This window comes from Coturnix japonica, chromosome 2 (assembly GCF_054131305.1).
Source record: "Coturnix japonica strain WE chromosome 2, WE-NBRP24, whole genome shotgun sequence".
Classification (NCBI taxonomy): domain Eukaryota; kingdom Metazoa; phylum Chordata; class Aves; order Galliformes; family Phasianidae; genus Coturnix; species Coturnix japonica.
In genome coordinates this window covers 107,556,244-107,572,031 of record NC_140664.1, presented here as the reverse complement: position 1 = coordinate 107,572,031, position 15,788 = coordinate 107,556,244, and the positions used below count along the sequence as shown (strand labels likewise).

Below are 15,788 nucleotides of genomic sequence, written 5' to 3'. Positions count from 1 at the left end.
AAATTGCATAGTATTCTGCCAGTTGCTTGTACACTCTTGTTGTAGGTCCTACAAATAAAAGGATCCAGAAGACTTAATTGTCATTTACCACTTGAAGTCAACTTACTATAGAATCTTTTTTGAACTAGTGCATGGACATTTTCACTCAGACAAAACAAAGTCTTGGACAACATTGTCCATAGTATGAGTATGATAAAGTTTTACTGCTGTACAGGTTTCTTTCTAAGTTTAAAAACAAACAACTGTGTGTCCTGACTTTATTTCCCAAGTTTGTTCACACTTAGGCAAAATTGTTTCAGAGCAATATCTGGTCACCAAAAATTGCATTGGAGAAGTTGTAATGGGACATTTTTGGGAAGGTTCAGCTTCTACTGCTAAACTACCAACATCCATCTCTGGCATCATGGACCAGTATAATAAAATAGGAGGCACTGCTTGCAGAGCAGCCCTTATACACAGCAAATAAAACACATAACTGTTCAGTGAAAAATCATGGTCTATGTAAGGAAATGCTCAGACCCATGGAGTAAGCTACTCTTGTAATCAGCAAAACAAAAGGCTGAGTGAGACAAACCAACCCAACTTCTAAATATTTCAGCCAACAGGTTAGGAGACACAACCATAGAGAAAAAACAGTGCTCTCAGAATGAAGGAAACTTCTGTTGTGTTTCTGCTGTTCTTAAATTATACTAAGATCATGGACATGACACTTGAGAACAACACAGGAAAGCTTTGTTCTCTGATGTTCTAACATGCTTCTCCACTGCACTGTTCTCTTTACCTTCCGAAGCTCCACATACTACCATACACAAGGGCTCCAGTATGCTCTAATAGTTCAACTCTAAAATTCCTAAAAAAAAACCAAACAGCCATCACAAAACTTCAGTAGTAGCTCTAACACCAACAATATATTTAAAAAGTAAAACTGAAGAGAGAAGACTGAGAAAGAGTATCAGAAAATAATGAGTGACATAAGTGAAACCTTACATCAGAAAATTTTCAGCAATTCTTTCATGTTATCCCTTTCTCCTCTACAATTTCTTCCATACATTTAATCATCTGTTAGAAGAAATTTTTGTGGAATAGCTTGTCAAAAAGATATACTGAGGATGATCATGTTTTCACAGAAGCACTGTTAATAATGCATGAAGAAATGAAAAATATTTAGTTGCAATTTTCTAAGCTTTTTAGCAAAATATCTGCTAATCTCTTGTTTCATATGCAACACTCAAATTGAAACAAAATCTCTACCCCCAATCCCCTGTACATTATCAGGACAATTACTAATTTCTAATATTGGAAAATTGTTTTCCTAACCTATTCCATATATTGTGCCCCTTCTCCCTTTTAAAAAGGAACAGTTTCATCTTATATTTAACAACTTTGTGTCTTACTGGAACTACCACTTATGTAAGTGATCATGCTTACCAGGTAAGCACAGACTCATGAAGGGCAAGTCATATCTAAACCGATATTCCTCTGCCTACTGTAAAATGACCAGATTTGGGGATAATGGGAGAGCATTGTATGCTCTTCAAGTAAAGCTTTTAACATTGATGAACTACAGGCTAAACAGCTGGCTGAACTGTTGAGCTCAGAATTTGCAGCATGAAGTCCAGGTACCACCAGCAGCATGCTCCAAGGGTTAGTACCACAATCAGTACTGCGAAAAACCTTAATTAATGACTTGGATGACAATGCAGTCTCAGTAAGTTTGCAGATAATACAATACTGGGAGGAACTACTGATACAAAAGATGTTTGTGCTGCTGTTCAAGAGGACCATGACAGCCTGAAGAAACAAGCCAACAGGAATTTCATGAAGTTCAAAGGTAAGTTCTGCCTCTGAGTAAGAACGATCCCATGCAACAGCACAGGCTGAAAGCCAAGAGGCTAGAAAGCAGTTTTGCAGAAAAGGATCTGGGCATCCTGGTGGACATCTGTCATGGGTTGGAATTAGATGATATTAAGGGTCCCTTCCAATCCAAACCATTCCTTGCAGCTAAGAAGGTCAACAGCAACCCAGCCTTCACCACGATCTACCAGAAAGCCAAGGGATGTGACTACTGCCTTTTATGAACACTGGTGATTTGCTTCTGAGGTACTGCATGCAATTCTGTGCTCCCCAGTACAAGAGAGGCAAGGACTGAAATTTCAGACAGGAAGGAATGAAGAAGATAGAAACCGATTCTTCTCCATGCTCTCAAGTGAACACACAAGTTATAATTGGTACACTAAAATAGATTTTTTTTGTTTTTGGTTTTGGTTTTTGGTTTTGTATTAGTATGGGAAATGTATTTTACAAAGAGGATAATTAATGAACTGGAACAGGTTGCCCACACTGTCTCCTTTTTTAGATATTCAAAATTCAACTAGACAGTGTTGGACTATCCACTACAGCCATTCCTGCTTTGAGCTGAGATGCTGGACTAGATGATCTCCACAGGTGCCTTCTGACCTCAACTATTCTGTGATTCAGTAATTTGGCTTATCAAACACTATGAAGATTTTTCCTCAAGTTAACTGCATCCAGCAGGTATTTATACATCTCTGGAGTTATACAGAAATCAGCAACAGACTGTCTTCTTGGTTATTGATCAGTGGTGTGGTTTTGGTGGTTGTTTTTTTTTTTGCATGAGGGGAAGGGAGGGGTTGTTTTTTTTGAGTCTGAAAGAATAATGTGAACACTGTACTTGATAGCATGATCATAATAAAATAATCACACCCCAAAAATATTCAAAAATCACATAATACATACACACATGACAATATATCTTGGATTTACTTAAAGCATGATGATTGAACACAGTGGACTTGTACATTCATTCACATTAACAACCGAAGTGCGTAAGAAGTAGAAAGAATTCCTTCCTATGAAAAGGTTTTGGTAAAAGCTAAGAACCAAAGGCTTACAAGACAAATGAATTGATGGAGATATTTACATAAAAATAATAAGGTAATTTGAATTTCTATACATAGGATATCAACTAAGCCAAAATTCTACATCAGTTTTTACCTCAGACAACAGTTGGAACATTGCAGAGATTGTGTCACGGAGAAGTTACTTAAGAAAATTCCTAACATACTGAGCCAAACGGCTCATTCCTTTCAGATGATACAATTTTTTTTATACATTAGTTTTTCTGTTGTCTATGAAAACTGTTTTTAAAATGATGTTGCACTTCACAAAGTAAAAATAGTAGAAATAATTCTATTAGTCTGAAGAACTGTAATTAATACTCATAGTGTTGCAAAATGCTGTGACAGAAACTTTAGAGACAGTAAGTAATTACAGCCCTGAGCATTTTACATATCTGGTAGCAGTGTCTTTTACCACCACAGCTAGTCAGTGGCACAGAAACAGTTTAGAGTATTGGTTTGTAACCGCCTCCTATCCTCTTCAGCTGCCTTTTTCTCACTCTTTGCTTGAAACAGCACTAGTGGTAATGTAGTCAGATCAGAAGATTAATAAAGATTAAAAGTAACATAGCAAAAGAAGACTGCATGGATGCACAAGTAGCAGCCTGCATAAAACTGGTAAGAAAAGGGCAAGGCTACCCTCTTCAGTTTCTGAAGTGATTCTCTCCTAACCAATCAATCACCCTTAGTATGCTTCAGATTATACCAGGGAAAACTTCCTGTTATATTTATTCTTCACATTTTCATTTACTGAAGCAAATTCTAGCCACTCAGTAGTAGCCACAATATCCTTTCTTTGCTTGACCAGGTAAATACTTTTGGAGTTTTCAAAGAAATTCTTTGAAATTAGATTGCAGAATGAAAGCAGGGTGTATAACCTCTCGTAAAATATAATCACTATAAAAAAGCTTAAATAAGCAAGAACCTTTGGCTCACTTTAATATCTAAATGTCTCATGACGGAAAAAAAACAACAAAACAACACAACAAAAACCACATAAATTTGTTTTTACTAAAAAGTTCTCCATTGTTTCCATAGGCAATGATTTTGAAAGCCGAGATATATTCCTCCAAAAGTAACAGACTTACACTTCATCATTTTGCATTTAACTATTCTCTAACAATGCCTTCTAGAGAACAGTTTAATCACATTGATTAAGGTTTATGTCATTATTAGAGTTTTATTCTCATTAAAGGCATTTTGCTACATAATTTTCCATACAATTCACAGCATAAAATATCTCTCATTCTGTTTCTGCAAGCTTCTGAACTCTGCCATGTCCCCAGCCTCCACCAACACCTTCACCTCTATTCTCACACATTAAAGGAACATAATTATCTCAGTTCACGATGAGGATTTTTTGTAAGAACCAAAGACAAGACTGATTTTTCTTTGGAAAGTAAATTTAATATCCTTTTCTTCCTATAATGCTGACATATGCTTTAAAGTAAGAAAACTAAAGAAATTCTATGTTCAACCTCGGAATTTTAAAAATCACCTATTTTAATTTACAGAAAGAGTGACTCAGACTAGAAAAAGGGAATAGATGTTTTAAAACCAGCTGCAGCATGTAAAGGAAATTAGCATGAGTGGCTGCGGGGAAAGTATCAGCAATAGGCTTTGAAGAAATCTGGCTTGGGTCACTGAAAAGAAAACAGAGGCAGATGCTTGGCTGCCCAGCCCAGGTCACTTCAGGGAGAACAACAGCTGCTTGTGCAAGCCTTGCCCAGGACACAGAGTCAGTGACTGATTCCATCATGCAATTATTGAAAAACATGCCTGATGGTTTTAATATGGGAGAAAAATTACCAATCAGATGGATTTATTTATTTATTTATTTATTTTTGTGGGTGGAACTAAGACAAATTGCTTTATTTATTTCATTTTAATTGTTATTCTCTTTTACTTGCAGTTGTACAACCAAGAAAGGGTACAAATGCTGACTGGCTATGCAGACTTAAATATGAAGTAGAAATAAGAACTTCTGAAGTGCTCTACCAAGTTATCAATAATTTAACAGATCTTAAAAGCTATTTTATATTAGTGCAGATACTGATGGGACCACAGGGTCTACATTCACTCCATATTAACTGAAGTATATTTTGAGACATTTTATTTCTACGTTCATACAGGGTCAGTGGAGAAAGCGTCCTCTGATCATCACTATATCCACACTCACTTTTAGCTGCCTCCTTGTTATAAACCACCAACTAATATTGGAATGGGCTTTGAGTTGTTCATCCATCCAAGTCTATTGCCAAAGTCTCAACCACAATCATCTTAGATTACATTACAGAAAACTGAACTCGCATTACAAATCCTGGTAAGCAGAAAAGTGTTTTTAAAGTGAATTTTTCCCATGATTGCCCAGCTCCCCATTTCATGACTCATGTGTTCCTTCCAAACATATTATTCATCAGTCCTTTTCATGAAGGCAAGAAATTATAAGTGATTACTATCTTGATCTGTATGAGCTCAGACAAAAAAAGTCTTTAGAATGCACGGACAACTCTACTCAATAGATAAGCTGCTTATTCAAGTATGTTTCACTGAAAATCCACAATGTGCATTTTTCATTCAGTTTTACTAACTGTTCTAAGAACTGATTGAATGCACATGCATACAACACAAGTCTCTATGAAAGAGTCTTAAGGGAAGTACCATAGATTTTAAGTGATTTCTGAGAAACAAAATCCGTTCTGCCAAGTTCTAATTCTCATTTGGTCCTTTTACTGCTTTCGCTTTCCATCTTTGGTTGTGCAGACTTTCATTAAGAGTAAGTAGGCATAGCAAAGCAAAACAAATATGAAATGTCTAAACTTAATACAACATAAATTGTAAATTCAGATATTTCAACATGTTTCAATGGGCTCCACATTTTGAACACATTGAAAAAATACATAGCTTAGACATACCATGGTGAGGAGTTACATAGTATAAAACCAAAATAAATTCTGAGTAGAAACAGAAAAAAAAATAAATTTACCTTGTTAAATAATTGCAACAATTTCATTTGTTGGCTGCACATAAGGAGAAACTTCAATAAAATATGTATATATTAAGTTTCTAGATTACCCATACACACCAACTTCAGGCAACAGATAGTGCAGTTGCAAAAGAATTATGTGTTCACCTGAATCTATAAATCCTATGATATCTGTGGTAAGGCTTATGTTACAAAATTTTATCACATTTAAAAAGTTCATTATTTGTTAATCAAATGTTGAATTTATATGAACATGATAAAATGGAAGAATCCCACTGAATGAAAATGGCTGAAAAAAGGAAAAACAAACAAACAAACAAAACACCTCTCTGATATTTCTGCTTTTTCCACAACCACTGGAATAAATGAAGAACATTAAATCCAGCTCTAACCATATGTCAAATGTAAGAGCCTGGGATAAAGAAAATAGTCTAAAATTGGTGTTTACTAAATATAAATGCTGTAAGAAGTCATATTCATCAACTTCAGTGTCACTATCAGCTTGTCGGAAGTTACACTCAAATGTTTACAAGATCAGAATTTCAGCTGAAAGGAAAAACATGTTTCAGGAGACAAAAGTCACTACACAAGTCACAGCCTTCTTCACTGAGCCTCTTGCCTCTTTCACTATATTTCTGACAAGATGTTAGAGGCTCTTTCTAGTAGACAACTTTACCTACACATGGCAGAATAGAAAATGCTGGTGGTGCTTCACATATATACTAACTTTACCGATATAAGGGGAAGTTATTTTAGCAAAATTAATTTTATCTACTTTCAGCCTTATCTACATTCAGGAAGAATGAAGAAGTAGGAGATAAGAGTAAGCTATTCTGACTATTATTTTGCAAGCAAGATGGATCTGAGTTAGAAGTGTGTTGCTAAGCTAAAGAAGTGCTCCTGACATAGGCTTTATCTAACACATTAAAGCATATATCAATCAGGAAGAGAATCACCAAAAACTTTCTGGATTTGTGGTAGATAAGCTGTCCTCTCTCATTCTAAAATTTGGATGCTATCCATTTCCTGCAGTTAACAAGTGCACAGAAGAAGTGCAAAGAAGTGCACAGAAAAACCCACAGAAGGTTTTCTTTGTTTAATTGCTTATACAATTTTTACTAGCTTTACTGAAAAATAAAAGTTACTGTAATTCTTATGAGGTTTTGGTTTGTTTTTTTGTTTTTGTTTTTTTTCCCCCCCCACCGGTGGCACAATAAGTTTTTCCAGAAAAAAACAGCAGGTATCACGATGACCTAATGTGAGGTGGTCTTTTGAAAATCAGAGAAAAAAAGAGATAAGCAGAAAGGGAGACAATGTAAAACCCCAAAATATCATTGTGCAAGTTACATTACAAACGCCTGCGAATCAACCCTTTGCTTAAAAGGATAAAAATGAAAAAATCTACATAGAAAAGACACATGTTTGTAGATAGTAATAAAGCTGCTTACTACTGAAAATCTTTCACAAAACAGGCTGGTGGTGTTCAAATAGTAAAGCTAAAATTCACAATTTACTATAGGAATGTTGAACCATGCAACTGCACTAATGCTCTTTCAGATGAAAAAAGAAAACCAAACCAAAACACAACATCTACTCCGTATAGTGGAAGATATTTATAAGAATGTAGAAATATGTAAAGAGCAGGATATTTTAATAATATAATAGAATGATTCATCTCCGCTATAGCTCACAGATGTCCAACACAAAAGAGCCGGCGCTTCTCAAAAAAACCACAACTGCTACCAATATTATATCCATAAGTTCTTATCATCATGCTATTGCTTCCTACACTATTTCCTCTCAAATTCACATCTTTTGTAGCTCCTTTTTGGCCATGATACAGAAGGCAATACTGGACCTTACAGTGACGCTTTCTTCCTGGTTATATCTTATGCTCTTTCAGACATTTTTTTTCTAAGTGTTACAATAAAGACCTTTTTTTTGGACAACATCAAATTTCTACTAGTTCATTGCCTTTTTTTTTTCCTTTAACTCAAGTCTTACTATGATCCACATTTTATCTGAACTTATATTTTAAGTAGTTTGTGTTATCTCTTTTTTAAAACACTGTATTTTCATCACTGTCAACTCTCATCAATCCTACATCCTTCACTGCAGACTTCCAAAATGAAATGCAAAGCAGTTCTCGTGCAAAGTGAAACAGAATATGCGTATTTGTTTTACAAAGTTAATGTATGTTTGGTTACAAATACCTGAGTATTTCTCCAGTATTTCTTCTTAAAGACTTCTTTTTATTACTTGTAAGAACGTGAGAGCACTGATCCCTATCCTGTGAAGTATGCTAGCATCATTAGGATGACAAAATCAAGTCTTATTGTGGCAAAAAAAACCAAAATTATTTAATGTCAACAACACACTGCTACTGATTTGAACTCCTCCTTGCCTCATGGGTGAAATAAGCTCCTGTACGAAGTCTCCCTAAGCATACCAATAGAGAAGAGAAGCAAGAAAAATACTAAAAATGGATGTATTAAAGATACAACAGGAAATATATGACTCATGAGATGTAAATTCTTTTATCTCTATGGAATAAATTGAAGAAGAGCTTAATATGGCTGCTACAATTTCTATGAAGTTAGATTAGAACAGAAATACACCTATCAATAATACACCAGATTTAGGCTTCCTAGCCATTTTCTAGATGTTCAGCAACCTCTGTGAAACAATTTAGCTTCATTTTCTTGATCTAATGCATGACTAGTCAGATTTTAAAAATGACACCTTTTTTTAGCACCCCGGTTGGCCATTTCAGTTTAAGACAAGGAAGTGATTGAGCACAGAGCCTAAATTATCCTTCCGCATTACTTGCAGAATATCTTCAAAACAGAGCTAAGAAATCATCAACATGAATAGGCTCACACTCTGTTTCTGAATAAATGTGAATTTTCCAGACAAAAATTTATTTTTTTCTTCTTAAAAGGTCTAAAAAACAGTAAAGCCCTACTTCAACCTGCAATGTCATATAAATAGGATGTCATACAAATATCTGCACATTAATTATCTCTTTGAAAAACTTAAAGCTGTGCCTCTAAGCAAATTTGCAAAACCGAAAATGTTGTAGGCTGAAATACTACTTACATTGCTTAATTGAACCCACAATTTAAAATAATTTCAAACACATATGAAGCACTAAAGTCAGCGTGCCAGAACCCCAAAGTCTATGTTTTAAAATATGAACAAAAGTAATACTTGAGGCACAAAAAAACTATTTCAAAATAACTTCTTTTTAAAAATACGGTAGTGCAGGGGGAAAAAATGGTATTTTTATACACCAGAAGATGGGTGAGGTGTGAAAGAAATCTCTTGTTTAATGTGACCTTTGGCTGTACTTTCACTTGTCATCATTATAAAGTAGCTACTTTCAGTGCCAACACAGAAGCTGCGCTATATTACCCTATAACAGTAGTATAATGTATTTCAGGAAATGTTTCATACTCTGAGAAACTGATGGCAGAATGCACACTGACAGCACTTACCTTTGTAATTGCTGATAATGGGTCTTACAGTATAATAAGACTTCATTTACACAAGGAAATAAGAGTGACTGCACAAAATTTCATACAGCATGTTACAAACCAGTATCCGTTCAGGAACTCCCTTGGAGTTCTCAACTTCATTCAAAACATCCATATAAAGAGGAAAACAAATTTCACATTGGAACGCTGCCCCTAATAATGATGATAGTCAGGGCTTTGTTACTCTGTACAGACCAAAACCACTGCATTACTAAGATCTCTATTCTTGACTTTTCCTAACATATGTAATTACAAAAATATTTCTGGAAAGAAAATGAATTTGAAATTCAAGTAAGATTAATAGAACAAATACAACAAATTTATGTTCTATAAAATGGTAGCAGGCTGCAGAATAAGAATCACTAGCTATCATTATCTAAAGCTGTTCATCTAACACTGTAGAGAGAAAACCATTGATACATACTGTACACACATTCTTATCCACGTACATAAATCAAAGGAAACAGCTTCCTTTAAGGCAAGCATATGAAGATACTAAAGCAAGATACAAATTAAATATTCATACATTCAATATTTCAAAATAAGGAATTTGGATATACACATGCATAATTTAAGTTCTATAGTGAAACCTGTCTACAGAGGCCATTTCTACTGTATTTCAACAGCATTGAAACTTGAAATGTACAATGCAGCCTTCCCAAGCTGTGTTAAAACTTTAAAGTACATAGTAATTCATTTCAAGCACCAAACATAGAATAAAGGCCATGTTCTGCACACGGCTCTTTTCCACAAGAACTACTGCTTTGCCCAATTCATTGCAGCTCTTCCAGCTCTATGAGCAGGGCTGTCAGTAACTGCACTTTCCTACAAGTTAGCTTCAGGCTGCCAAAAGAGTTAATCACTGGGAAGTGAGCAGGTAACAAACTGAGCAGGTAACTTCATGTAAGAGTCTCACAGTTCCTGAGGAAAACCCTATCAGACAATGATCTCCGAACCCAATTCTGATCTGAGGCACCTACTTTAGACTACAAAACTGATGCTCATATGCAGCCTGAAATTGGGCCCGTTTTCTGGTTTCACGCATTTACTCAGGCCTCTTTAGAGAAAACGAAGAGATTTCAAGCATTTTTGCTTGGAAAAAGAAAGCAATGCAAAACCGGCTTCACAACTAAATTTGTGCACAAGAATGGTTCTTTGTGTGTAAACTGCTGGCAGGCTCTGTGTTCACAGCAAGCCAGAGAGCCTACATTTTCAGAGCTTATAAATTCCTATGTGTGCTGGTAACACTATGAGTCAAAATACAAGCAAACAAAAAACCAAACCACCCCTACAATCCATCTTCTCTCCTGGACAAATATCATCTTCTGCATGTGTGTAAAGATACCGCATGTTTAAAACCTGGCCAGTAAGAAGAATGTCTCCATACAAGTTACTATTGTGATTATATTTTCTTATTAGAAGTTAAATGTTTTAGTTTAAATATCAAGAGGCCCATTTAAAAAAAGCATCCGTTTTATTTGCACAAAAATACGTCAAGTGAACTTTAAGAATAATTAAACAGTACTTAATAATGGGAAATAGAACAGCTCAGTTCCTATGTAGTTTAGGTAAATGTTTATCCTTGCTCCTTAAAGGTCAGACATTTGATCTTGAGACATCAACGAAATAATCTGAGCAAAAGCTAAGTAAGTAAGTAAAAAAAGTGATATTAAGCAATATTACACTAAATAGAATTAGTATCTACATGGTAAATTACTTCATTGAAAACCATCTACGGATTCTGCAAAGAATATACTTTTGCCTTAGAGCTAGTACTTTAATTTTCAAGAACCAAGAAAAAAAAATCAAAACTAGTCAGTAACAATGCAGCGTCGAAAAGCAATAAACTCAAAATTAAGTTATAAATAATTTAAAGCATGTCATGAAGATGTATTAATAATTCATCAGATAAATAATTTACTAAATAATCAAATAAATAAATAATGAAATACATAAATAAATCAGCAAATAAATAATTCTGCAAAATAACCTAAACAATAAGTCACTAAAACAAAATGACAAACCTACAAAACTACAATAATTTTCTAAATTCTGATAGTTTTAAATAAACAAATGTATATAAAGTAGATCAATCTTTGGTGGATAGAGAAATAGTTTTCATTGCTATTGGTAAGTTCCTGATTACACTGCATAAGGATACAATTTTAGATTTTACAAGAGTGCAGTTTTTTCCTTGTAAATTATTAACATGATTGCTACAATATATCCTGCTCTGTATTTTACATGTAGTCCCTTTATGTAGCTCCCTTTCCCCCCGAAAAAAGCAAAAATCTCTTTACAACATTCTTAATTCAAGTTTGCTTGTTTGTTTTTCTGGGTGCAGTACTTACAATACTGCAGTAGCCTTCTTGGTGGTTCTCTTACTATCTTCTGCAAACCTTCAGAAGTTTTGCTGCAGGGGGAAAACAAGTAGAATAACCTTAATTATTACAGATGGTATCTCATTCATTAGCGGATGACAACATTTTATTTGAAAGCAGAAGAAAAGCTGTTTTATAATTCTACAAAGCATCTTAATGTGAAACAACCATTACAGTTTGCAGGCTACCAAAAGTTTTTAGAAGTCTTTGGTGGAACGAGTTCAAGCAGACTGAGGCCTGTTTCTTGTATTTAAGCTGACACACAATCTGTGCAAACTGGCACTAATTCAGATGTAAAGACAAACCACGAGAAGGACAAAATACTTGGCTGACATCTAATGTTATCCTTGATTTTGGAAGTTCAGAGTCCTTGAACGAATACAGTGAGACCATTTCTTCTACATTCATAATTGAATTAGAACTCTGCACTCCAACGCCAACACTCACACCACAAAGGTCAAAATCCACTCAGCTGTTGAACCAGCTTTCATTCTTCATTTATTGTAATGAATACTATTGACAATCACTGCAGTTTCCTTAAAAGAGGCATTCTGTAAATAGAACCGTTGAAGAAATGTGCCAGAAACGTAATCACATTATCAATTTTTATCCATTCGGTCAAAAAATGTTTATTTGCTTCCTTCCATACTACGCATTACAGGAAAGTGAGACAGTTTTATAAGTTACGCCACTGACATGGATTATTAGACTCTGAACAAGCCCATTAAATTGAATGAATACATAAAGCCTGAGGATGCTGAACAACATACGTAGCGTATACATACGTTGCTCCAAAAGTAATGCATTCTACCAATTTCCACTGAAAATACAACAGACACAAAGAGTACAACAACACTATTTGCTAAAGCACATTCTCATCTACAGAACACTGCTTTTCAACATGGTCATAACTGTTAGCTATGCATTTTCACCAGCCATGAACAAGAGCCTATGCGTTATGCTTGAAAACATCAGCATCAGTGGACGTGACCCATTGCCACTGTTGCCACTGCTGAAATGCAGCAGTCACTGCCTTCCTGTGCTCACATCCACATAAACATCCAGCAAGCGCCAATGAGTGTCAATGGGTGTCATTTTTTCTGCATGAAGGAACTCAATTCCACCCATTTTCTTCATACACACCTCCATGTCAGGCACCATCTTGTCACAGTGCCCCTCTGCTGCCATCTGTGACATGGCAACAACATGTAACAGAGCATCAGTGGGAGATTCAACTTCTACAGCAACATCAATCTCTGATGTAATGGGTCAACATAATAATTCAGGAGGCATTACTTTCAGAGCATCCCTCACGTACACGGTTTCTCACTAGTTCAAAGCAAATCATAGGCAGCACTGTTTCTGCTGATAAAATCTCTAATCGTTGATGCTGTTGCTGTACTTGAGCATTTAAAAGCATAAAGGATAATTTACTCTTAAAATTACCTGGGCGCACTATATTTAACAAGTCTCAAATTCTCTTTAGGGATTATAATAAGGAAACACTTTGCTTAATCATAAATTTTATATTTATCTTGGCTAAACACTCTCCTTTGGATAGACTGCCATGTTTTGTCAAGAAAAATCAACACAGTGGAAATGAAGTACTTGTTCTGTTGTGTGGTCATTCAAAGGAGTATGTAGAAGTAATGTAAATGTGCACCAGTGCTGCTGATAATTTCACGCTCTCATACACTCATTTCCATTTGCTTTAAAAAGGACTATTCCTCCTAGCTAGATATAGTCATCATGAAAAAGCATACCTCCCCTTAGAGTTAATAAGATTGCTAGCCCCAAAACACAAGAGTACAAGAAACTTTTGTATTTTAAGCAATCTGAGAACCCCCCCCCCCCCCTTTTTTTTTTTTTCCTCACAGTACACTTTTTTCAGAAGTGGGAAACATTTTTCAGTTCTCAGATTTCTGTTCAAGAATTCATTCCCTCTCCACTCTTGGCAAAGCCATTCTCTTTTAACACACACCTAACATATCTCAAATCCTACTTTTTTAAATAATGGATCGTTGTAAAAGTAGTCTATTCCTTCACACATTAAAAGACTGTCAGGATTACTGGGTGTATGGGAAATTGGTCATGACAGCCTGAACCTCTGATTAATCAGCTGAGGCGAGTGTTAGGTCAACTGGGAGCACAAGTGAGAGTGATTCAGCTGTGCTCCCGGAAGGGGTGGAGCTTGACTCCACCTCCTCTAGACCTCATTTAAGGGCTGACCACCGCTAAGATTGCCTCAGTGTTTCCTAGCAGACTGAAGGCTTCCATATGGGTGAGTTTTTCCTGTAAATAACTTTTTGGATATTTACTGCCATCTTTACGTTATTATCACCATACAATAACCTTATAGGAATAGACGCTTGGGTACAAATACTGGGCAGATGCACTCTAACAAAGTTACAGGTACAGTAAGGTACTAACTGTCATATTCTGGCTCATATTTCAAGGATTTCTTGAATAGTTAAAAGTTACATGGGATACTTTGCATTATTCACAGGGGAAAAAAGTAAATCAAATCCAATGGATTATCATGTTTACAAAATAAATAATACATAAATTTCTAGGCCAAAAGCCTAGAATCCTCTGCCATATTCCCTCCCCCTCCCAGTTATTACAATTGTCCAATTAAATTCGATTTATCTGTTTGGACAACTTCACACGTGAAGATAGCTTTTGTGACTCAGTATAGTATGTCATCAAAAATGTTTCTATATCTCCATTATCCTTCTGATTTTTCTTTTATCTTCTTTCAGCTTCTTCTAACTGTCTCTTAGTAAAATAAGAATTTTAACTTGTTAAAACCTACAGGACAATGTTAAATCCCAAACTAGAGAATCAACTGCTATCAATACAACACATAGCTCATTTGGCTGCTATGATCCACATTTCCTAGCTGATTTTTAGATAAAAACAAGCAGATTACTAGGAAAGGTTTATCTTAAATTCCCACATGTACAGCATGCCACATTAAATATATGCAAATCAACCTCTTTCTCCTCTATTTTTTTTTGAGCTGACAACTCATATGACCTGAAGCCATGGTTAACGATTACAATTATTTGACTTTCATATTTATACAATCAGTCATCAGATATGCATGTTAATTGATTTCAACAGATAGTTTTGTATTCTAATGATCAGTGGTAAGCACACATTTTACCAACCCCTTGATTCATTAGAAAATAAAACTTATATCAGTTACCACATTTAACCCTTCATTGGATTGATTTACATCAATCACCAAAGACGTTTCAGTAATACATTAACTGAAGTAGTTCCAACAATGGGACCTGCACTGTAATAGAAAAATTTGATTTTAAAACCACAGTTGCCAATTTTCTATTTAAACAATATTCCCTACTAATCAGAAATTATGAAGCATAAATAGTGTTTAAATAAATGGACTGGGCAAAGACTTTATTTATTTACTCCATATTTACATCTTGCTATCTAAGAAACCTAAAACGGTGGTCAAGAGCTCATGAACAAGCATTCTGAGCCACTAAGATACCGCTAAATGAACATTTATGATTTTTAAAAGATCTTGATTACAGAATGAAAATAAGAAGATAGATTTTAAGTATATCATAGTATTCTGTTCCTTTCTTAATGTCTATTTTCCTTAATCTCAGGCCCAGCATTGTGGCAAATGCTGATAATGCAAATAAATTGTCTTCAGTCTCTCCCTCATTGAGACAAACTCTCTTTGTGTTCAAAAAACCTTGATTTCATGCTGAACATATAGAGAACATTTGTGGTTCTGCAGAAATCAGAAACCCATCCCAACCTAATTGCTCTCCCAGTTATATCCATATATATATCTATATATGCCACAGATCTCAAAGTAGAAAGCATCTGATTCTTTCATATGATACAGAACTAATGCTCCACCTTGTAGATTGATTATAATGTTTATGCTTACAGCCAAGGCAGACCTTAAAATAAACAGAAGGACGAT

The 15,788-nt window shown here is 35.1% G+C and overlaps 1 protein-coding gene across 12 annotated transcripts in view; it reads right to left on the bottom strand.

The window, feature by feature from the left end:
- The window catches only part of TBC1D5 (TBC1 domain family member 5), a 283,840-nt gene that overhangs the window by 246,692 nt on the left and 21,360 nt on the right, over positions 1–15,788 (bottom strand). For all 12 annotated transcript variants that reach the window (XM_085538429.1, XM_085538430.1, XM_015853783.3 and 9 more), the window contains exon 2: positions 11,792–11,853. The gene's annotated coding sequence lies outside the window, so the exon portion shown is untranslated. The remainder of the gene's footprint in view (positions 1–11,791; positions 11,854–15,788) is intronic.